The sequence below is a fragment of the Anser cygnoides genome, chromosome 3, assembly GCF_040182565.1.
Source record: "Anser cygnoides isolate HZ-2024a breed goose chromosome 3, Taihu_goose_T2T_genome, whole genome shotgun sequence".
NCBI classification, from domain to species: Eukaryota; Metazoa; Chordata; class Aves; order Anseriformes; family Anatidae; genus Anser; species Anser cygnoides.
This window is the reverse complement of record NC_089875.1, coordinates 62,744,245-62,768,303: the sequence shown is the minus strand read 5'-3', so window position 1 is coordinate 62,768,303 and position 24,059 is coordinate 62,744,245. Positions and strand designations below refer to the sequence as shown.

Here is a 24,059-nt window from a genome sequence, read left to right as displayed (position 1 = left end):
AATGAAGAGAATTCCTTTGAAAGGAACAGACAAATATATGTGTGTAGTTTACATACTTCTGCGGTTCACATATTTTGTGGCTAAAAATATCCAGTCTATATCCCACCTTCAGATTCAGACGTGGAAGCAGATCCAGCTGCAGAGTACAGCTCTTGTGTGTGGCTCATCTTTTCTTGTGTGTGAAAATAATTTATTAAAAAAAAAAAAAAAAAAAGAAAGAAACCAACCCTGAAACCTTAAACCTTGGAATCTGACTTGGCATGACTATTCCTTTCATAATTTCATTTCAGAAGATGCTTGGTCCAACTGTCTCTACATAAGGGTAAACATGCAAAGGTTGGACAGCAGCTGAAAAATTACAATCTGAAGACTTCCTAAAATCTGATATTTGGACTGACCAAACTGAAGGAAAATATATCACTTGGCTTTAAAGATGGCAACATCATAGGAATAGACTCTCTTAGATTTCTGGCAGGTTCACTGGCTTGTTCATACTGTCACAATGACTTTCTCAACACAGAGCAACAAATACTACTTTTACTACTGAGCTTATGTAGGATGCATGCAATGCTCCTACAGTACTTCTACAAGTGGAGATGAAACCCCAGTTCTTTTGCTACCTCTTGACTAGGTGGGGAGAACGGGACGTACTGTTACAAATTAAGCCTGTCATTTTCAGCTATATTATTCCTTGCTAGTTTAAGATCTATAGTTGCAAAGACATACCACTTAAGATAGGAACATTTATTCTGACCAACTCTCTTTATAAAACAGCTAATTGGTCTTTAAAATGGTGCTCCAAAGAAAACCAAGGAATACATGGTTTGTGTAGACATTTGTGCAATCATGTGAACAGAGGACCTTTTTTCAACCTGAATCACATGACAGTTAACTGTGTAGGCTGAAACAAATGGAGCTAAGCACAAATTCAGCCTTTTCTTTTCCCTTTGTCTATGGCCACTAGCCACCCTGTTTTCTGACATGTCCCCTCTTTTCACCCAGCTCAAAAAGTAATTTGATTGGGAAAATGGGATGTGGCACATGTCCAGAAGGCCTAGGGGATGTTCTGTTACCAGACCAGGCAACAGCAGTAGCTCTTGATACATTCCTGCATGTCCAGAGGTCTTGGACCAGTGACAAGAGCACTGTTGTGAGCTGAAAACTGACAGATACCCTGTGCTCACTGCACATACACTCAGTAGTCAGTCTTTGCATCTAGTCTGATGCACCCAAAAATGTTTCTGATTACATGTGTTAGCCATCTGTGCGTTGCACGCATATATATATTCCAGTCCAGGATTTCCCAGATGGAAATATGGGAGTACTTTCTGTACCCACATTGAAGTAATCATTATTAGAAGTGACCTGAGTCCATGCTTGCCCTTCTCAGTACACCGACAAGGAACCAAATTTGCTTTCATTAACATGTCTGCATGTGCTCATCCAAACACATTGCAAAATATTGCATAACTTCAACACTGCAAAAACTTCATATCTCCTTCACAGAAACTTACTGTCAGCTAACAAATGCTTTGTCTCTGAGAAAAGGGTAAAAAAATCCCAGCTTTTCTTGAACTATAAATGTAATTTCATTTGTTCTTTCTTTAATTTTTGTACTGTTCACTCTCAAGAAGTGCTTGTTTGACCCTGAGGTTCATTTTCCAGGGTGCAACTCACATCTGTTGGTTTCATCATGGGAAATAACTTTTCTTTACTTTTACAGATAAATAACATTAGGAGATTGCTGTTTAACTGGCCACAGTTTCCACCAACAAATTCCAAACAAACTGAAAAAAAAAAAAAAAAAAAGGTAATATATTTTTTTCCTCTCTTTGAAATATCCTATACCCTATTCCTTTACCATTATTCATCTCTAGCTGGGAAAAATGTGTACATATTTCTCCTGAAAAATGGTTTCTGATGGCTTAGGAAGTGGATCAAGATTATGTGTTTTACATCCACAGGCTATGGGGAGGTCCCAGATTCATTCCTGAAATACAAGAATTTATGTAACCACTAAGATGCTGAAAGTACAGTAATGTTCTTTCCAGCCTTAAACAGGAGGAACTAAGTTAAGACCGAAGAGTAGTTCTGGTGGGAAAATGATCAGAGAAAGGCTCTGCTTTCTAAATGAAAGCACTAAGTATTCTGAGCTACATGCCTGCCATTAAACAATGTAGACCATATTCAGTGCTGAAGCTAAAAAATAAAACACAAGTCCACAATCATATGAAGTCACCTCGTCCAAACTGCAGTCTCAAGAGAGGGACATTTATGTTCTCTAAGACCTCTGCTAATGGAGATTTCCCAAAATTCCCAGATAATTTGTCTCAGTCTCTCACTACCCTTATTGTAAGGATATTCAGCGTATTTTTACATCTAACATTTTTAGAAGACTACAAATAACTCTTACTCTGGACTTTCCTCAGTTGGTCCATGTGCTAATGTGGTGGTTTTACCCAACTGGGCAGCCGAGCTCCACCACAACTGCACTCTCACTCCCACTCCTCAAAGAGAAAGGGGGAAAAAATACGATGGAAAAGGGCTCAAGGGTTGACATAAGGACGGGGTGATCACTCAACAGTTATCATCATGGGCAAAACAGACTCAGAGTAGGGAGATTAGAGAAATTTATTACCTATTCCTAACAAGATAGGGAAGTGAGAAACAAAGAAAAACTAAAACCAAGTTCGTCGCATCCACCTTCTTCCACCTCCTCGCCCTGAGTAGTGAAGGGTAACAGGGAATGGGGGCTGCGGTCAGTCCCTGACGCTTTGTCCCTGCTTCTCCCTCACGGTCACTCCCTGCCCCTGCCCCACGCGGGGTCCCTCCCACGGGATGCCGTCCTGCCCGAACTGAGCCTGCGGGGGCTGCCCACAGGCAGCAGCTCTCCAAGAACTGCTCCCACACGGCTCCGTACCACAGGGTCCATCCCCCAGGAGCAAACTGCTCCAGCACGGGTCCCCCACGGGTGGGCGGCAGTTCCCCCCAGAGCCCCTGCTCCTGCGTGGGCTCCTCTCCACGGGCTGCAGCTCCGGCCCGGGGCCTGCTCCTGCGGGGGCTCTCCATGGGCCGCAGCCTCCTCCAGGCCACATCCACCTGCTCCACCGGGGGCTCCTCCACGGGGGGGCTGCAGCGTGGAGATCTGCTCCGTGTGGGACCCATGGGCTGCAGGGGGACAGCCTGCTCCACCAGGGGCCTCTCCACAGGCCGCAGGGGAACTGCTGCTGCCTGCCTGGAGCACCTCCTGCCCTCCTTCTGCACCGACCTAGGGGTCTGCAGGGCTGGTTCTCACTCCTTGCTCTCCCAGCTGTTGTGTCACAGCAGTTTTTTTTCCCCCATCCTTAAATCTGCTCTCACAAAGGCACAAAAAACATTACTTATTGGCTTGGCTCTGACCAGCAGCAGGTCCCTTTTGGAGCCATCTGAAAATGGCCCTTATCTAACATGGGGCAGCTTCTAGCCTCTAATCACAGATGCCACCCCTACAACCCCCCACTACCAAGACCTTGTCACGTGAATCCAATATATCTAAAGAGCAAGGTGGCACCACAGATTTATTGACTATATGCTACTAGCTATGTGTTCTGCCCCTGATTTTACCAACTTCCTTCCTTTGACTAATTTCAAAAGGCATTATTGACACTTTCTGACCTTCATGGGTTAGACTATGTCAGATTTCCTCATGGGAATCTGAGGAGTATTAGGGCACAGAGCTATTCCCACTGGAATTTGCTAGGAGAACAGTCTTTCATTAGGAACATCCACTGTGCTTCAGTAGCACCTTCAGTGTGAAGATCCCTTTTTGCTTCCCAACAAGATTTTCACACTTGTCTGCCCAAAGAAGCAAGTTAACCTGTCACAAAAATATGAAATAAAGAGGAGGAAGCACAAGGATCTATTTGTGATCACAGACTTGATTGCAGTTGGAATTTGTTACCAAGAGGATTCCTCTCTGATAAGTACATGTTTGGACCATAGAAAATACTCTACGTGAAACTTGGAGGAAGTTGTTTAGGTGACTTCTGAGTTGCCCTTGACTGTGAATTCCAACCCTGACTTCATTATGTGCACTATATTCTTCATGTGTATACCATCCACTATCTTCCCTGAGGCTTACTTTATTGTAAAGATTGATTGATCTTTCAAAAGGGAAACCGGTTATTTTGAGGGGAACACCTTTGGGAAAAGTTAGACCCAGAGCTAACACATCAAAGGGGCTGCGAAAAACCTGGTGAGTATTGTGGATCTGTAACAGGCATTTTGGAAATGCTTCAGAAATGCATCATTTTCTTCTGGAGACCTCTGCTAGCACTGAAGAAAATGATTAAAGAATAATACGATTTTTTTTCCTTGGGTTCTAGGAGAACAGTTCCAGACTTTTTAACACTTAACATTGTCATCTGCAGAAATCAGCAGTGTTGCACTCACAGTAAGCTTGAGTTTTGATGCCTGCCTTCTATATGATGGGTCATCAGGCCAGGAACTGTCTCTTGTCTACTTCTCCATTTTTAATGTGTTATTAGTAATACTTATCTACCTACCCAAGTGTTATATTGCACTGAAATTATTATTTTTTTATTAGTTCTTTTTTTTTTTTAATTTCTCTTTTAAATTCTTACTGTGAATTACTTGTTTAAATTTCCTAGGCAAAGACATAACGTTTTTTTACAACTATGGCTACTTTGATTTCCTAGCTGAACATGCTGCCTCAAGCATCACTTGGAGTCTTTCAAAAAGTATAAGAGAGTAAAACACTTAAGCAGATTCTTAAACAGTATTAACAGTAATCCAGTGGATTTATATCAGTCCAACAGGGGATGGGAAAGGGACTTCCACAGACAGTGAGGACCAGATGTATCTTTAGCGTGAAAGGATATTTTTACCCTGCATACACTGGAAGTGGAGGTAACAGAAATACAGCCACTGCAGTTTCGGAGCTCGGCTCTGCAGTGGATACCAGTGTGCTTCAGAAAATAGGTGTGTTTAGACTGAGGCTGATGCATGTCTGGCCATAACAAATTAGTGTGCAAAACAACCATAGGCAGACCCAGTGTCATAAAAGCAGTGAGCCCTGCTTTCAGTGTCAATTCAGCTTGGTCCATTATGTTTTGCCTTTGACTCTCCTTCTCCAACACATCTATATCCAGTTTATATTGAAGTCATTTATATATTTCACTGATTCTAAGGCCTATTGCCAACCGCAGTGCTGTAAAATAAGGAAGTCTTCCAACAGTGTTTTTCGTAGGCTTGATGGCTGGCATTTTCAGTGCATGTTTGCATATGTATGTTTGGCATGCTGGAGGCCTGAGCACACTGCTCCTCCAAACACCTTGGTGTGAACCAAGACTAGCAGAACAGCATCTGCACTTAAACAGTGAAATGCTGTTCAATGAAGAATTGCCTCAGAGCAAATCCCAGACAGTGCCATTCCTGCATACCTGTAGATTTTGCTGCCAGAGGATGACGTCTCTTCAGTCACATTGTGGCAGCGTTTATAGCAGGACAGGATAGTTTTAGAGACAATAACATATGGGATGCAAGATGCAGCAAGGGAAAGAAATAAAAGCAATAAAAGCTCTTTTTTTTTTTTTTTTTTCAGAACAAGAGTTGACTGCTGTGAAAGATCAGGAACTCCTAATTCAATCTGTCAGATTTTTATTTTATCCACAGAATCCACAATTCCAGAAAAGAAATGGTCTTCCAAAGCATTGGTAAACCTTCCTAAATCCTGCCTCTAATCATCATTGCTTGAAAGTATCAGAATCTGTGTGGATAATATACAAATCCAATAAGCTCAACATGTAAATCAGTTCAGTCACACAGAGGACATAAAAAAAAAAAAGCTAACAAAGGATCTTCACAATTTATAGTTTGCCAGTCTTTAAAATTATGACAGTGAAGTTTCTTCTCTTCTCTTGGATGGTCCTGGAGATTATTACCCAATGAAAACTGCACCCCATTCAGGAATGCTTGCCTGGAAATCTTAGACAATAAAATGTCATATTTCTTGCCTCGGCTATAACAGAAGCAAACACATCAGCAGAGGGTCAAGGGAATGACATGCCATTACTGCAAAAATTTTCTCCTATGGCTACTCTTTATTCTCCCAGTGGGATTCTTCACAGAGTAATGATGGAAATCTGTTTGCACATGAACTGCTTCCCTTTTAGTTCTAGCAGGGTGACAGGAATCATTCCTGCTCTAAAGACCCCAAAGTCAAGTGAGCTGAACTCTTTTGGAGTGGGACTCCAGTGCTCACAGCTTTTCTATTGAAAACCAGTTCTTTATAGGGTGAAAGAATGGAATTTTCATAAAATCAGTTCATCATAGATACAGCAAATCTAAACTAGAAAGCAATTCAGACACATGGGAAAGAAAATGCAGGCATGAGGTGCTCTGTTCTTAAAGGGCTGTGAATGAGCAGCTTAATAATATCGGGATAATAGTGAGCAGAAAATGGATGCATACACTATGCAGATCAGAAATGGATGTACTATTTCAAATGAGCCTAGCAACAGGCACATACATTACATGTGGCATCTCTAATACAAGTGTGCTCTATATAAGCTTATGCAAGTTTGTAAAGAAGAAAATAAAAAGCACAAACCCACAACAATTATTTGTTATACTGATTTAATTGACAGAGCAGAGGACATTCTGGTTTGTCACAGCAATACACTGAAAAGAAGTGGTTCACTGCCTTCTCAGTGGCTTCCCCCACTCAGAAGCATGCAAGAGTAAAGGCTGGGAATCACAGAGGAAGACGTTAGGTACTCTGTTTTTCTTGTAGAAAGTTTGTTACTGAGCTCTGGATGGTGAGGATGGAAGAAGGAAGGCTTCTACATTACACTCACTGTGCACCAAAACCTAGTCAGGTGGATACAAAAAAAGACAGAAAATGTCACCCCATCAGTGAGATGCGCAGGCACTGCAGTCCAAGTCAGCCTCCACCCTCCTCCAGGTGTCTTGGTGATCTATCACCAGCACCTGTGGGAACAAGCAGCTATTAGATGTAGCAGCTGCAAGAGGAAGTACTGCTCTGCCAGCTTCTACTCATCCTGCCCTTTCCTATACGCATACCTCTCAAAGGCACCAAAACATCCATCTCGCTCCTCCACCCTACTGTCACATCAGTTCCTCCCTCATCCATCCCATCTGCATCATTTCACCTACCAAACACTCTCCACCCACCTTACATCAGGCTGTTAACACCCATATTTCCTGTGCTGTCGTGTCCCTGATCTCAGAGCCTGAGCAAAAGCGCCAGCCGGGAGAGGTCCTTGCAGCAGGCTCCAGCAGCAGGTCGGCAATGGATTTCCTTGTGGAGATACAGAGAAAAAAGCTAGGTGATTTCAAACGCAATAAAGCATTTATAGTTTTTTCAGTGTCAAAATCTGTTTCCACACCCAGAGAATTGCATATCATTATATCTGACCTTTTATACCTCTATATCACTATATCTAATGAACGTTTGCTTTGTTGTTGTTGTTGTTTTAATGCATCAACACTCTTCTTTAAAATATACTTCACAGTACAGTGAAAAAGAAATAGAAATTGCCAGTATACTGTGTTATGTACACCCTGAGCTTTAACCCCAACCGAAACCCAAATTGAGAGCAGCCACCCCAAGACTTCAGACCTGCGTAAAGCTGGGGGTTTTGAGAAGGGAGTGGGGAGGCAGCGGCGGCTGTGCTGTGCCCGATGAGCAGCACTGCACACAATGGGCAATTGTCTTCCAGGTGTATTCATTTGTCTCCACAGAACAACATTCCACAGAGCACAAAAGCCTTCAGTGTAGGGACAGCTAAGCATAACAAATGACATACCAGACTTTCCCTGGGTCTTTGATGATTGTAAGAGGTCTCTGTGCCGCAGTTATTGACTTTGCTGTCTTTGTGTTATCCTTTAAAATGTATTAGTGTGTTGCATCATTTCAAGTTCTGGTGCAGGATTCACACTGGAAGGTAGGGAAACCAGAGGAGGAAGAAGAACTCTGAAATAATTCTTAGGCTGGCACTTTCTAAAATAGTCTGTTGTTGTCTTTCTGGCTGCTGGTTTTGTTGTCTCCACTCTTTTTTTACAAGGCAAAGGTTTTTACAGACTGAACTATCTTCATGTAGCTCCAAATAACCACTTATTTTGGTAAAATTTATAACACCAGATTCTACTTTTAGCCAGGAAATGCAAACAAAGCTTGGAGACAGCTTGTTCCCTGACCCCAAATTCATTCCATGTTGCTATAGCATCACCCCCTGAGAAAATGGGACCGGCTCTTTTCCTCTCCTTAGACCTGCTCAATGGGCTTTTGTCAGCTGTTGAATTATAGCATTAAAATTTAAATACTAGGGATTTAATGGAGGATTATTATGACACCCTGGTGCATTCTTTGTGTTGCTCTTGGCAACAAACCCAAGGAATGAGTGAAAGAAATAAAAACGAAGAGCTGTCTTGTTAAAATCATGCTGGTGCTAAGACATATTTAGGAGAGAGAAAAATGGTTTCCTACCTTTGACTATTATCGTTACATCAAATGGACTGAAAACCTTTTTCAGACAGTAAGCACAACTAGCAGTGGAACTCCATTCCAAAGCTGTTATCATATTTTGAAAACAGGTTTCTTTCTACCTTGTGCACAAAATAAATGTGATCAACAGTTAGAAGGGCATTGCATCTACTTACTACTTTCCCTGGCTCATCAGATAACAGCAACACTTTTTAACATTCTGGCATTTCAGAAATGTCAGACAAATTATTTTAAAGAAGAAAGCACTATCTGCCTCTATCAGAATATACGCATGATAAATTTTGTATACATATTGCATATGCATGACTTACACAAATGCTTAAATTGCTTAATAAAAATGGGATTTTTTTAGTATCATGTTTTCTACTAAATTTTCTATATTTTAAGAATATTTTGCAGAAAACATCACCTTTTTCATAGAATACAATAGAATTTGATATTAGTCTTTAAACAGGAATTTCATTCTGGTCTGTATAGCCTGCCTGTGTAGTGAAACATCACAGAAATCATCCACGGAGCACACTCTGTCTGCTGATCACCGGTTTTCCCCAGAGAAATCAGGTCCAAATTCACCTCTAGTCTAACTGCACTAAATTCTGTCCAGAGGTGTGGTTTTTACTCTTTCTCTTTTTGGTAATTACATTAAATACATTGTGCGTGTGTGTGAAAGAGAGAGAAGTACCTAGAAATATGAGCTTTATATAACTTTCAACTTGAAACTCTGGAGGCAACTTAACACATCCTCCATGAATGAACATCAGCATAATATATTTAACATGCTAAAATAAATTCATGAGCTGAGCCAGCTTTTTTGAACATGAAGCTAGTTTCTGTGTTTTAGGTTGTGTCACAGATTGGTCATCTGAACTCCTTCTCCTGGGTAAAGAGAAGTGGACCAGAGCAAGCATGTTTAACGTGACCCCACACACCTCTGCTTGAGTCGGCTGAGAAAACACTAACGGTGAACATCTGATCAGTGAGCACAGCTGGGATAAAAGCAAATTGGATAGAGGCTATAGACAAAAGGAAGTGATAGCCAACTAATGACAATAACAACAAAAAAATAACCTGATCTCAGACACATTAACCTTAGTGTATAAGTATAAAAAAACTGTCAGTTAGAAAGAATAGAAAAAGGACTGCTTCAGTATTTTGTTATTTTCAAAATATTCAGTATTTTATTATTCATTAATAAAACACTGAAAATATTATATTAAATTCTTTCTGGAGATTAGTCTCCTCCCCTTCCCCCCCCCCCCCCAAGAAAAAAAAAAATCTCATAAAGCTACCTGATTTTTCAGAACCATACAGAAAGAGGAGAAAAGTTTTCCTTAAATTCAAAGGAAATGGTTGACCATGGTCATACATTCCTAGAGGGTTGTGTGGGCTTGCCTTGCTGTCTTTCTATTTCAGGTTTGCTTCACACACAGGATTTGTCCAGCCTTAGTTAGAGGATAGGTGCATTGGACACCTTGAGATGATTCATTAATGTGCTCTGTCCTGTTGGGGGCTCCAAACAGAGAACTAATTAAGCCCCATGTACTTCAGGAACTGTTACAAGTGTAAATTCACCTGTGGCATGCCCATGGTGTACACAAGCAGAGTGGAGAATAGCTGTCACATGAAAACAGAAGCAGGAATCATGCTAAAAAATTAGCTGCTGGGAACTTGCAGAAAAATGTTACCTTGCTTCCAGTAAGGATGAAGGGAGAAGAAGGGCCTCCAAGGAGGCTCAAGAGGTATAAAAGCACGTGAGAGGGAACTTCAAGGTAGCGTGGAGAAGCCAAGCCCAATTTTTGAGTACGATTTTCTAGTGCTTGGGGTATCTTCACTTATTTTTACAATAAAGAGGTGCCTTCCATGTTACTGATCTTTACTGATCTCTTTCAGTGACTAGTGAAAAATATGTCAAATGTATTAGTTTAAAATGTATGATAAAGTGTCCCAAATAACAATAGGTGGAACACCTTGCATAGGCCCTGGGGAAAAAAAAAAAAAAAAGAGTATATAATAAAAATACTGACCATGTATAATGAAAGTAATGACCAGCATAACATATGAAAGCAAATCTTTGACAAGCTGATGCATCAATTTAAGAAGTTTCCTTGGTTTCATAATTGAGCTGTTTGCTGTGTTGGAGATGCTATCTCAGCTAGAGATCATAGCACATCTGAGAATATGAGTGTTTCTGGTTTCCATTATGACCACTTTAGCACCTGGGATCTTTCCTTTGTGTTTCTGTAGAGTACAGTTACTCCTATAGTGTCTGCTGCTGGCTTCACACATTGGAAACTGGTCATGTGTAGTAGAGAGAATTTAAAAAACAAGAGCAGCTATCCTATTCTCTCATAAATACTTTCTTGTTTGTGTTTCCAGACTGCCAAGAAAGATATTCTCACAGCATCGTGTGACTGGAACACCTGAGAAATTTTCTTGATATATCCCCACTGAAAAGTTTTAAGGTGAGACTATATCCTCTCTTAGAAATAGTGCTGGTTAGACAGACGTCCAGTACACACTGTAGTTGTCTGGCCGTGGAAAAAATATCAGCTTTCTATGCTACAAATGCTACTATTAAGTCTTGGTAAATCTAGTGCTAGTATTTTGTTACTTTTATTTGAACATGATTACTTGTTGATATTTGTAGATCCTGTATTTTAATCACACGTTTAGTTTATGGAGATGGCGAATGTTTTAGAGACGCTACCATCAAGATTACTAAGCCAAGTCCCTATGCATGGATTTAAAAAGTAGTATCTGTTGTTGATTTATACCTCAGGTTACTACACATGACATAAATACCATAGGTAAATAACAAGTGATGGAGAGAGACTTCCAAACTGTAGAAAACATGATTGTTTTCTGTATGTTTTTCCAGACTTTTATTTCTGATATTATTTTAGATTTACATTAATTTAAACAAAACCTGATTCAAGACTCTAGTTACATTACAATTTCCAAAGAAAGTTATATTCCTACTACAGAAGTCAACATTTCCTGTCAAAGGGAAGCAAAGCACAATACTGTGGGAAAAACAAAAAGTCCCACTTACCTGGCTGGTCTCATAGAAAATCTCCTACTGAGAAAGAAAAAAAATATTATTTTCCTTCAGTAGGAGTCTTTTTTTTATTATTATTATTATTGTATTTTTCTGATGATGAGACATGGGTACACTGAGTAGCACCTGTGGAACAAACAAACAAGTCCATAAATAAATAAATAAAAATCTTGCTGACAGAATTTATCTTTTTTTTTTTCTTGTTTTTGCTGTTCTGTCCTTAAGAAGGACAGCTATAAGTACTAGATATGAGCTTCCCTCTCTTATCTGGACTGTTTTCAGCTAAAATTGGCACAGATACCAATGAGACAAAACAAATACAATTATTCTTTAGATGAATAGTAGGCTACAAAATGCTCTCAAGGTTTGCAGTCCATTAACATGAGTATTTCCAATTGTTTTTGGCCATTTTCTGTTCTCTTACTGGCAATGAAGAGATCAGTATCCCACCTTTTTCTTTTTGTCATCTGGAAGCTCATCCTCCTCAAATTGCTTTCTGCACAGATACGTCCTTCAGAAAATGCAGCAAAATGCCTGTTTTCTCATGTGATCTTATCTTGCTGCCTACTCTGATGTCATCTTCTGAAAGCCACTTCTTTTTTTCCTAGTGGGTTGATTAATCCCGAAGAAATTCCACCTCCTGCCTAGGTATCTTCCACACTGCCGGTTGTGAAAAACACATCTGCTTTTCACAAATAAAACAGTTTACAACAAGGTATTTACTAAGACACAGGGTATTTTCTGCATATAGCTCCATGATTCTCCCTCTACAGGGATCTCAGAAATGTGTGATGAGGACAACTGCACTACAATTATAGCCAATGGAAATGTGTTGTTTTTATCTTTGGAACTGAACACCTGACATTTAGCATGTGGAGGAACTATTAAAAGGTGTCTTTATCACTCTATTGTTCTGGTATTCTTGGATTGCATTTTATATATATATATATATATTTTTTTTTTTTCTGGGACAGATGTTGTATAAATTCACCATGACCAAGTCCCGTCTTAAGGCATGTGATCCTTATTGAAAAAGCAGGCAAGAGATAGGAGAAGAAATAATCACAGAGTGGTGATTTGACTTACTTAAACTTTGGGAACAGAATGTACCTCCTGCATGCCTGCTAGTGCTCCTTGAGTATTTAATGGAAAATAACAGTTTTAAAGTTGTTCCCAATTTCTTAGGACTTAAATGACCCATTTTACTTCCCCATAACATTGTATGAAATATTTGTCAACAGAGCTCCTGAAATTATCTCCAAAATTCTTTTACATTTCTTCCTGCCAAAAATGATTTTTTCCAGATGCAAACTGAATTCTGAAAATTTTAGAAGGAAAATAAGAATAACATTTAAAAGATTATTGGCTATTTCATGAAAAAAAGAAATGTAAAATGGATGTGAACATTAGTATTTGGGAAAATGAGCTACTGATTGACTGTTTTCATTCCTGGTAGTGTAGCCCATGGAGCCCATGGAGCTTATCAGTACAGCCAACAAAATTGTCAAGACTTCTAGTCCTTCTCATCTTTCCCACAGACAGTAATACAATTTCTGTAGATCTTCATTTTAATGAAGCTGAAAGTTTCACTTCTCTGTTGAAAATGTGCCAAAATTCAGATTGAAAAATCTCTCTATACTGTATTCAAATGTAGCTTCATTTGTTTATTTTTTACCACCTCTTTCTCTAAAACAGCATCTCTTCCTTTAAAATGTAAAAGTATATGGTTCAGAAGCAACCTTCACTTTCCAATGTTTAGTGAATTTTTGTGATGTTCTAAGTATTTTCAGTGGCTCTAATCAGGTGCATATTTTCATACATTTTATTTTTGACATTTCCTGTTTATATATTTATTTATTTTCAAATTCCAGCTCTTGCTCCAAGGCCATCTCCAAATTTGGTAGCAATGTCAATGGGATACTTCTTGGCAAAGATATTGCTCACATTTTTGTTCTGTGATTGTATTCAGTAAATCCTTGCTAAAATCCCAAGACCTTGGGGGGGCAATAAAAGCCTGTTTTGTGTTGCAATAATGTTTTTGTGCAATTTATTTCCTTCTGCTGAATTAAAAATGACTTTATCTGTAAAAAGTACTAGGCTCTTTTTATAACTTGGGGCTGATGTAATGGTAGCAATTTAAATACTTCTGGGCAATGTTTTTCCTTTGAGTGAGCATATGGTCTAATCTATCAACAACACGCACTGGTGATTTATCAAAAATGCTTCATTTTCATAGTCTTTTTTGTTATACTAGCCATTCATTGAGTTTGGAACAAAATGAATTCATTCTCTAGTCAGCTCATATCTGAGCGTGCTTTCAGAATGACAAATCCCACAGTTGCTCTGTCTGTGCAACTATTCCATGTCACCTTTTCTTCAACTTGGTAACAGTCACAATAATTTCGTATTTCAAAGCCATTTACTTGTATAAGGTTTTCTTCCTTTCTAGTGTGGCAATTTTATTCCACCCCTTATTTGTTCCTGCTAATCTGACTTTAAGAAACTGTAACAGCATTCTCCTATTTTCACAGGGCAAGCGTTTCTTTTCCTGTACTTTGTGTTGGCAGATTTTGTCATTTGACCTACAACATGTCAAATGATTTTCCATAAAACGTTTATTGACTGTTATTACTGAAGAATTTACTATACTACTACTCTGGCTATGAAATCTTAAAATTATGAAGACTTTTGTTTTCTTGCTTTCCTGTTTAATGTCCTTTTATATCTACTAAAATTTTCACAACTTATTGGAAAACTTCATATCATCCTGTAATCTTTATTGAATACTATATTGATTTGCAATTATTGAGAGGTACTTTCTAGCAGTTTCTGGCATTGTGGGCATCAAAAATGAGTTCTTTATTGTGTTAATAGGAATTTCTTGAAACCAATCTGTTGCTCAGTTGTAGTTAAGGATCCAGTTGACAGAAGTTTCCATCACATCAACTTGCCTTACAAAGTACTTTCTCTTCTGCACACGTAAATCTGTGTTTTTACATGCAGTATGTTTTTAAGTACCTCTGACGTATCTGAAAATTTTCAGGACACCGTGGCTTTGGCGTTCAGCTTTGTCCCAGTTAGGTTATTCTGGCATATTTACAGGTAAAATATATTTCAGGTAAGTCATTACATGTGCTCCTTCTGCATTGGTTCTAGCATCATTCAGTTTTACTTGCTTCCATCTCTGCCACTTTTATAGGCTCTTTGTCATTTTTAATGGCTCAACTAGAGTGTCAACATACTAATAAAAGTCCTTTCTGATGGAGCAAGAGCCTCCAGTAGGAAGCTTCAGCAGTAAACAGTGTCTAAAAGAAGCATGTACTTAGGGAAGTGTCTACTCTCTTGTGTTGTGGAGGCCCAGACTTCACTGAAAAACAACCCAAAGTAGTTCAATTTTGCAAGCTGGTGTATTTAGACACTAGTGTTTATTTTATTTTATTTTGATAGGAGTTTTTGATTTTTTTTTTTTGATGGGGGGGGGACACAGGTTCTTATGTTCATTAAACCTACACCAATCATCAGTACATTCAAAAGGGAGAATAGTGGTCAAAATCTTATCCTTATTTATAGCCAATTCAAACTGTTTTCTGGAAGGGGTGGCATGGGTACAACTAGTTTTAAAAAGTAGTTCCCAGAGAAAACAACTGCAGGGAAATTAGATTTTTGCTGGAATCATACTGAAGCTTTACTGGAATCAGATTCAGTACTCAGAGTAACTCCAGATTTTAAACTCTGTTCTTGCCCAGATGGTTTTCAGCCAGACTTCATTATTTTTGGTGAGCTCATTTAAATTTTTACTTTATTCTTCAATCTGCAGACAGCTGGAACATTAAACTTTGATTTCAGCTCTTGTTTTTCTTAAGATTTTAGTAAATGTCTGTGCAGTTCCCAGCCTTTTAATCTTCTAGACTCATGCAAGGGGCAGCAGAAACATTCTTCTTCTACCTGAAATCCAATAGTATAGGAAGACAAAGGTTGTCCTAGGAAATCAGAGTAATGTTTCCAACAGCTATTTCCAATGCATGTTTGGTAGCAAAGTGCTGAAAACAGTTGTCACAGATAATTTTGTCATTTTTATAACAATTTCTAAAGCGTGGTTTTAATTCTGTTTGAAGATCACATTCAGCAGGCATGACCTTGCTTACTTGTATTTACGAGGAATATCTTAACCTATTTGCTGTTCAAATTCTAAAGGGAGCAGAGGCACTCTCTAGAATGGGGGCCCCCTGGAGCTAGAGATGAGAGTATAAGAGTTTAACATTTTTTTTTTCTTATTGGCCTGGGCTTAAGCTGTTGACCTCCATGATGTCTGGTGACAGTGAGTTCCTCAAGTTAATCGGTAACTCTGAGAATATTTCCATTTGTTTCACATCTGCTGCCTTTCAATTTCATTGGACTTCCATCTTTCCTGTATTATGAAAAAGGCTAAATATAAGAGTGCACATGCTTTTTCTATAACTTCCCATGTTTTGAAAACCACCATCACATCTGCTCAGCATTCCTGTTCTCTTCACTGTTTCGTACGAAAGACACTGCCTCTAACAACTACTGTCACCAGCTGCAGACTCTAAGTTTCTGTCTTCTTCAGAATCGAAGTGGTGTTTTGTCTAAGAAGGTATTGACAGATTTCAGAAAGAATCATGTGCAATTTGCAGTCCTTCCTGTGCCCTTTCGGTGTGCTGTTGGCTCTCTGTAGCTGTTGATACAGATGGAGGGTTTGTGTGGCTGACCTCAGAGGATTTCTTATGATCGGAGGGAAGGCTGGCAAGTTTGTCTGATGACTCACCCTTGTACCCTCTTTTCCTGCCCTTGACTCTTATATTTGAGTGGTATCAGATAACATCTATTAAAAACAAAACAGAAACTTATGGCTTTCCATAACGATGGCTTTCTCTGTTCTTTGGGCAGCTTGGCACTAAATGAAAATATCAATGAAAGGGTTGGATCAGGGCAACAAAACTCCATACCGGCTTTGCTTTCCTTGCTTCTGTGCGGTGTCCATCTCCTAAAAGCCCTTGCTGTTCTACCATTGCACAATCAAAGATAGCTCTTACATGCAGTTGCTAAAAGCAGAATGTTTTAAGTCTGAACACTGTGAAGTCAGTTAAGGAAAAAATACGTGGCTGTTTCACCAGGAGGGGAAAAAAAACAAAAACAAAAACAAAACAAAACAAAACACATTCTTTATATTTACATCTTAATGCTGGGTTCTGAGAATCCCAAATGTCAAAACACTAACTTCAAGGAAAGTGGAAACAGCTCTATTGGCAGTTCAACCAAGTGACAATATAAGACTTTAAGCAGTGGCTTGTGAGTTAATGAGTGATTAACAAGTCACTCTTTTAAATTAGTTTTCCATAAGGACTTCAGAGACTTCAGATGGAAGTTCAGCTGGGTTTGGATAAGTAATGGCAAGAGTTAATCCACAAATTTGCTTGGGCATTGGGCAGGCATTTTGCTGAGATTTCTAGTTCTTCCATCCGGTCACTTGTATAATGGGTTTATGTGGCAAGGTTTTGGTAGCAGGGGGCTGCAGGGGTGGCCTCTGTAAGAAGAGCCCAGAAGCTGCCCCATGTTAGATAAGGGCCTGAGTCTGACAGCTCCGAAGGGACCCACCACTGGCCAGAGCCAAGCCAATAAGTGATGTTGTCTGTACCTCTGTGAGAGCAGATTTAAGAACAGGAAAAGAAAAAAGAAAAAAAAAAACCTGCTGCGCAACAGCAGCTGGGAGAACAAGGAGCAAGAACCAGCTCTGCAGACCCCTAAGTCGGTGCAGCAGGAGGGCAGGAGGTGCTCCAGGCAGGCAGCAGCAGTTCCCCTGCGGGCTGTGGAGAGGCCCCTGGTGGAGCAGGCTGTCCCCCTGCAGCCCATGGGTCCCACACGGAGCAGATCTCCACGCTGCAGCCCGTGGAGGAGCCCCTGGTGGAGCAGGTGGATGTGGCCTGGAGGAGGCTGCGGCCCATGGAGAGCCCCCGCAGGAGCAGGCCCCGGGCCGGAGCTGCAGCCCGTGGAGAGGAGCCCACGCAGGAGCAGGGGGTCTGGGGGGAGCTGCCGCCCACCCGTGGGGGACCCGTGCTGGAGCAGTTTGCTCCTGGGGGATGGACCCCGTGGTACGGAGCCGTGTGGGAGCAGTGCTTGAAGAGCTGCTCCTGTGGGCAGCCCCCGCGGGCTCAGTTCGGGAAGGACGGCATCCCGTGGGAGGGACCCCGCGTGGGCAGGGGCAGGGAGGGACCGTGAAGGAGCAGCGGAGACAAAGTGCTACAGACTGATCACGGCCCCCATTCCCCGTTCCCCTGCACTGCTGGGGGGTGGGGGGGGGGTGGGACGGGGGCATAAAAGAGGTTGAATGGGGGAAAAGGTGGTTGTTGTTGTGGTTGTTGTTGTTTGGTTTTCCTTTTTTTTTTTTTTTTTTTTTAAGTTTTTCACAGTGCTGGTCCACTCCGGGTAAGTTAATAAATTATACTAATCTCCCTCTGCGGAGTCTTTTTTGCCCATGATGATAATTGGTCTCCCTGTCCTTATCTCAATCCTTGAGCCCTTTTCTGTTGTATTTCTCTCCCTTTTTCTTTGAGGAGGGGGAGTGAGAGAGCGGTTGTGGTGGAGTTCAGCTGCCCAGTTGGGTAAAACGACCGCAGCCTGGAAGGCTTGGAACTGTGTTCTGAGTTGATCTTTTCTGACATTTTTAAGGTAAGTTAAAACCAAGAAATGGAACACCAAATGAAAACCAAGATGAAGGCAACTCAGACTGGTTTTGGATTCAATGTTTGAAGATTTTGCTGCCCCTAAAGCTGACTCATTTCAAAATCACAGTAGATTTTAAAGGAAGTGCTGTTATTATTTTTGTGCCTGAGCAAAGAAATAGAATGCACCTGATTAAAGTAATGAAACACATCGAATAGCTTACATTTTTTCTTAATAATGCATATTAAAACCACTTGTAGACTCTTCACTTTCCAGAGTGGAAGTCCCAAATTAGGACTAAAAACAGCACCAAAAATTGAATTTGGTCGTGTCCAATAATATATACACTGCAGATCCACAACACAACAGTAGTTTAAAAAGACTCTTCAGCTCTGCCTTACGTTTAGCAGCAAGCAGTTTGAATCAGTACATGCTGGTACAGATAAAGGCAGACTGTCTGAGTAGACCACTGACTGAGTTCACAATTTTAGAGTACGGATTAAGCTATGTAGAAAATAAAAATATTAAATTGAGTGTCTCTGATAAATATTGGCTCTCTGACAGGTTTGAAACCCAGTATGCTAATTAAAACATACAATTTCTTAGTGACACTTGAACTATGAAATCATCTCAATAATGTTATAATACATTGGAATAGGAACAAAAAAACAAACGAAATATCTCCTGGGGCCAAATGATTACAACAGCTTTTGACTAACTCTTTTCACCTTCCTTCTCCCCTTGCTATTTGTACCTAGCACTCAAAGTCTGTTTCTCATGTTATGAATGCCTGGCTTTCTTATTTTGTAAATTCACAGAATACCATGTGCAAACATGCACACCAGTTAAATAATTACAAAATGAAAAATCTTATTAACAAAACATTTTGCTAAGGCATGGGGGATATAATACAGCACTATCACAGAAGCACACTTGAAAGCAAATGAATCTATAAATAATCCTTTGCATGTTTTCTTGTGAAGATATTAGCTATAAATTTATGTAAGTCATGTAAACATGGAACCTTCATAATATGATTTGGGATACCCTTCTAGCTTCATGTAATCTTGCCCTGCATACTGTGACGGTCAGCAGTCATGCTTAGAAAGCTCATTTTGTTTTTAATAATTCTCAAGGATAAAAAAAAAAAACTAAAAATAAAATAAAGTAAAACTGAAAATAAAATGAGCTACCCCAACTCAACCAAAATGTTGTACGTACAATAATGATCTGTAACTTCCAGCCTTATCCTAAACTGCTACCAGACACAGACTATGGTCCTTCCCCACGTGTCTTCTAAGAAAAGTGCCCCTGAACCTACTGAGACAGGGCATTGTTTAATAAGAGAAACAGGATAAAAGTCTAACTTCTTCACAGTAAAGACTTATGAGTTTCTGGATTTCTGTGGTTTTCAAGTGATTTCTGTGCAGTTCCATAGATTTTTCAAAAGAGTAGGGTTAATGAGCCATGTCCTTGGACTTTATTTTCTGGGGCCAGTTTTGTGACTATTGTGAAAATAGTACATAGCATTCCTAAGTCTGTTCCTTGACCATACCTGATCTTCCCAAATGGTGCAGTTGGAGAAGAGAGAGGTTAAAACTATGGCTTTCAGATCCCACAGTATTAAGCTGTGGTAGATCCGTTGTCATGAGGTCACACATTTGTTGTTTGCCCACAGCAAATCACAGCCTACCTTTGGGCATGAGATGTGGAGCACGCCACCCCATGACCATGTAGCTTTGCTCAGGATCACAGGCCAGGTGTAATCCATCTGAATTAAATGATTATACAATTTATGCAGTTCTGTCATCTTAATCTAATCTCCTGTTGTGTGATGGGCTTTATTTTTTGCTTTATGCAGGATTGCCAAGTTCAGGACAGTTCCTATTTTTACTCTTGGCTAGATGCCAAGGAAGTAAATAATAAAGTAATAAAAGTAATCATAGCAAAAGTACATTATAAAGGAAAATTCAGTCAACACCCAAATTAAGTCTTTCCACACACTCAGAATTTCTATAATTGACTGACACTGTAATAAAGATATGTAGCTAGATAATTAAAAAAGAAAAATCTTGCAGCAAAATAATGGTTAACACTGCAAACATGATAGCCTGCATGGAAAAAAAAAAAAAAAAGAACAAGAAATAGAAAAATCAATCTTATAAAACAACAAAAAATAGTGCTTCTTTCAAATGTTCCATTATTAGGTACTGAGAACCTGAACTTACGTATCAGATTCAATATTAATTAAGGGGATGTAAATTAAATGTATGTTAAGTAGAATGATAGATAGATAGCAAATAGGCTGCAAAGGAAGAAGCTTCCAGTATAGTGAGTGACTTAATATATCCTTTGAGATATAAATTGAACCTTTGTTAAATGAAGAAAATAAAGTCTGAAGCAATTAAGCTCCTTTTGCTGTTTCCAATGCTCTGGACAATAACGATAACAGTAACTATAATGATTTTTTTTAATTATTATATAATTAATTTAAGTTTTCCAAATGGAAAAAAAAATAAGTATCTATGCCAACTTTTAGCCTGTTGTGAATTAAACTGTCTGGGTTATAAATTAGCTGCAAAACGAGGTTTTTAATGGAAATAGCAATTGACCTTTGGCAGTCACAGTGTTAAGAATTGCTGCTGTAGTGTCAAGTTACATCTCTGTTTCCTGGGCACAGTCTTAAAAGTTATATAACAGTACCCACTGCAGGATTACTCAATCCCTTTACCTAACCCTAATTGCATGCTGGACTTGCGGCTCCCGTAATAGTTCTCTATTGACATGCTCAGAGAAGATGTCAGTGACACCACCAAACCCAGATCCTGCTGCCTGCACAGACCAATAATGTTCTGCTTACCAGTACCACCCACCCTAAGCGACATTATTTTGTTTTTCTTTCGCTCTTTTCCTAGCTAGCAAACAATTCCTGCCCAAAATGATCTACTCCTGGAAAAAATCTGCATGAATAATAGATGCATAAACTACAGGTACAGTACGTACTGTACTGCGTTTCTTGGCATTTGTGTGAGACAACCACCCAGCTGCAGAAGGAAGGAATCAGACATATTAAAGTGTGTGATACAAGGCTATATTTTTATTTGGGCTTTCTGGAAATCATCTGCATGATAGCAGCAAATCTTGAGTGCGTTTTGTATCTCGTGTGGTCTTTAATATGCAGAACTTGACAGCATCCAGGCCAATATTTTCAAACCTGTCTACTTGTATTCAGACAAGCAAAAATCTGATTGAAATTGTCTTGGTACTGTAATTTTTCAACCAAAAAAAAAAAAATCTGAGACATTTGTGTTAATGTCTGCTTGATGCCATCTTTCAAAGGAAACATCTTAACTACCTTTCAAGGACACAGAGCAGCTGTGCCTCACTGTTTTCATAATTGTGAGTTTATGTAACTACTGATTACTAGTAGTAGGACTCCAAAGTCCTTGATATGGCTCGGGGTCCTCTTTCACTAGCTGATGGACAAGCAAGTATTGAGAGGCAGCTTTTTCCTGAAGAATCACAGAATGGCTTGGGTTGGAAGGGACTGATGGAGGTCATCTGGTCTACTCACCCTGATCAAGCAGGGACACCTAGAGCAGATTTCCCAGGACCACGTCCAGAAGAAAAATATTCTTATATTTTTCTCTGGCTCACCACTTTTAACCCTTCTAGTTCACCTTGTAAATCTTCTCCCAGACAGGAAAAAGATGACCGATACCAGACTGCCGAGTGCAAATCCAGGTCACTGACAGCTCAAAGGATACAAGGACGGACTGCCTGTCTGCTATCCCATGGAGCCGCGTTCATCTGAAAGCAACTGTCTTCCAGTGGCAATGTGCCTGGAGGAGAAATCCAGCCCATGCAGTTTCACATATTGTCTGCAGAGTCATCACCCTGGCAAAGTCAGACTGGATAACGGATTTAGCTATCTCGTGGTGTTCAGTGTGTCATACAACAGATGGAGATTTCTCAGAAATTTCTGGCACAGTTTCAGAACAGGAAATATCTGCATGAAAGGCAGTGGATACGTTAAGAAGTTAAAAGGTCTCCTAAGCAGTGTGCTCTAACAGATCTTGTTCTTAATGAGACAAGAGGCAGAAAAGGATGCGGCATGCTGAGAACATACTGTTGCCACTCCTGACTCGATAAGTTAGCCTACCTCTAAAGTTCCTCCTAACTTGTGGGTCATAGCTTGTGCATGGAGATGCGTATTTCTCTGATTCAACTCCTTCAGAAAGAAAGTGCACAAAAAGTTTTCTTTGAATATACTGGAGCACAGCAGGATAAAAGAGTGTTTGCTCACTGCTTGTAAGCTTCTTTCCCAAAAGTATTTTGCCCGAAAATATACTCTTTGCCTTTCTCTCTCTTCTTAACTTCCCTCCTTCTTGTTACCCTTAATTTTCATACTTCACTGTACATATATTTGGCTACCTTCATTGTTTTCTTCCTCACTTCCCTCAAACAAAGGATACAGAAATCACTTCATTTCATTGCTCAGTTTTAAACCATAAGATCTAATTTTGGTTTATGACCACCTCATTCTGAAACAGAGACCAGCAGTTTCCTAGATTTATCTGGAAAGCTATCGTGCCAAACTGTTCCATGTAGGACTCATCCAGCCCTTACCGTAATGATCTTACCATTTCCTGCACAACATGCTCTGCGAGTGGCAAGACCTAGAAGGAGCCACTGGATACGTGTTGCACAGTGTTTAACCTGTGAGACAATTCACTTATTTCATTTTTTCTCTGGCACCTCTGGCAGGAAAAGAATTCTTGTTCCTATGTACTCAGTGCATCTAACTGTGTGCCTGTACAGCCCTGTGGTGATAGCTGTGCATTTTTATGCCAATCAAAAAAAGGCGACTTAACCATAAAATGACCAACTACATTATAGGGAGGTAAGTTTGACTGTATGGGAACAAGATATAGCAGTTGGGAAAAGCAAGGTCAAACAAGTATCCTCTGCTTTTTATTCCTGACATCATCGCTGAGCATCTAATGAATAATTCCGTATTTCATCAATTTACTCGAACCAAATTTTGTGTCATAATGCAGAGCCTCAAAATCTTTCTAGGTGCAGGTGTATCAGTAGCCTTACATCTTATTCTCAATACTTCCACTATTTTTTTGTGGGATCCATGCACATGAGCTGCGTGCAGATCTTGTAGTCAGCTGTGTCCTGTGAATTTGTATCAGTCAGCCTGTCAAAGGGACCACCTGTGTTTGAAGCAAGAGGGTCTGTGCTGTCCTACCATGGTCAGCTGTTCACACAAAGTACTCAGGATTGCAGTTGCCTCAGTGGGTAGTTGGAGCCAGAAAAGCACACTCCGTGCTTGTAGAAGTATAACAGTGAAATGAACAAATCAAACAAATGGAACTAGCTGAAAACACAATATTGGCCTTTTCCTGCATCTCTAATAATTTTCTGCAACAGCTGGATAATTTATTGATCTATTTGATCTAACACTATTGTCTGCTCACATATTGCCTAAGGCAGATTTCCGTTTCATCAGCATGCCCATTATTTACACTACAAGATTCATTTATAAGTCACACAATATATTCCCTGGAAATACATTTCTTTTAGCATTTGTTATTCATAAATCTCCTTGTTGGTTAGCTAAATCCTGTAATATTACTTCAGTTATTGCAGTGAGCAACCTACTGTTAGAAACAAGGTGAAACTGAAGTAAGTAAAACAGCTTTAGCTTGTTCACAAGATAGAACACAAATGTTAGCGTGGAAAAATATTTCTACCTTAGGTACGGAGATTTCATTTCCTGTAAAA

The 24,059-nt window shown here is 39.8% G+C and overlaps 1 long non-coding RNA gene across 4 annotated transcripts in view; it reads right to left on the bottom strand.

The window, feature by feature from the left end:
- Window positions 1-5,906: 5,906 nt before the first annotated feature.
- Window positions 5,907-24,059, bottom strand: part of LOC106032438 (uncharacterized) — a 60,448-nt gene continuing 42,295 nt past the window's right edge. The window contains exons 4-8 of one of the 4 annotated variants that reach the window (XR_010830381.1): window positions 11,580-11,711; window positions 8,510-8,628; window positions 7,830-7,960; window positions 7,195-7,321; window positions 5,909-6,990 (exon numbers count right to left, since the gene is read on the bottom strand). This is a non-coding gene — a long non-coding RNA (uncharacterized lncRNA). Of the gene's footprint in view, window positions 6,991-7,194; window positions 7,322-7,829; window positions 8,629-11,579; window positions 11,712-24,059 lie in introns of all 4 variants that reach the window. The other 3 variants (XR_010830382.1, XR_010830380.1, XR_010830383.1) reach the window with 3 other exon arrangements.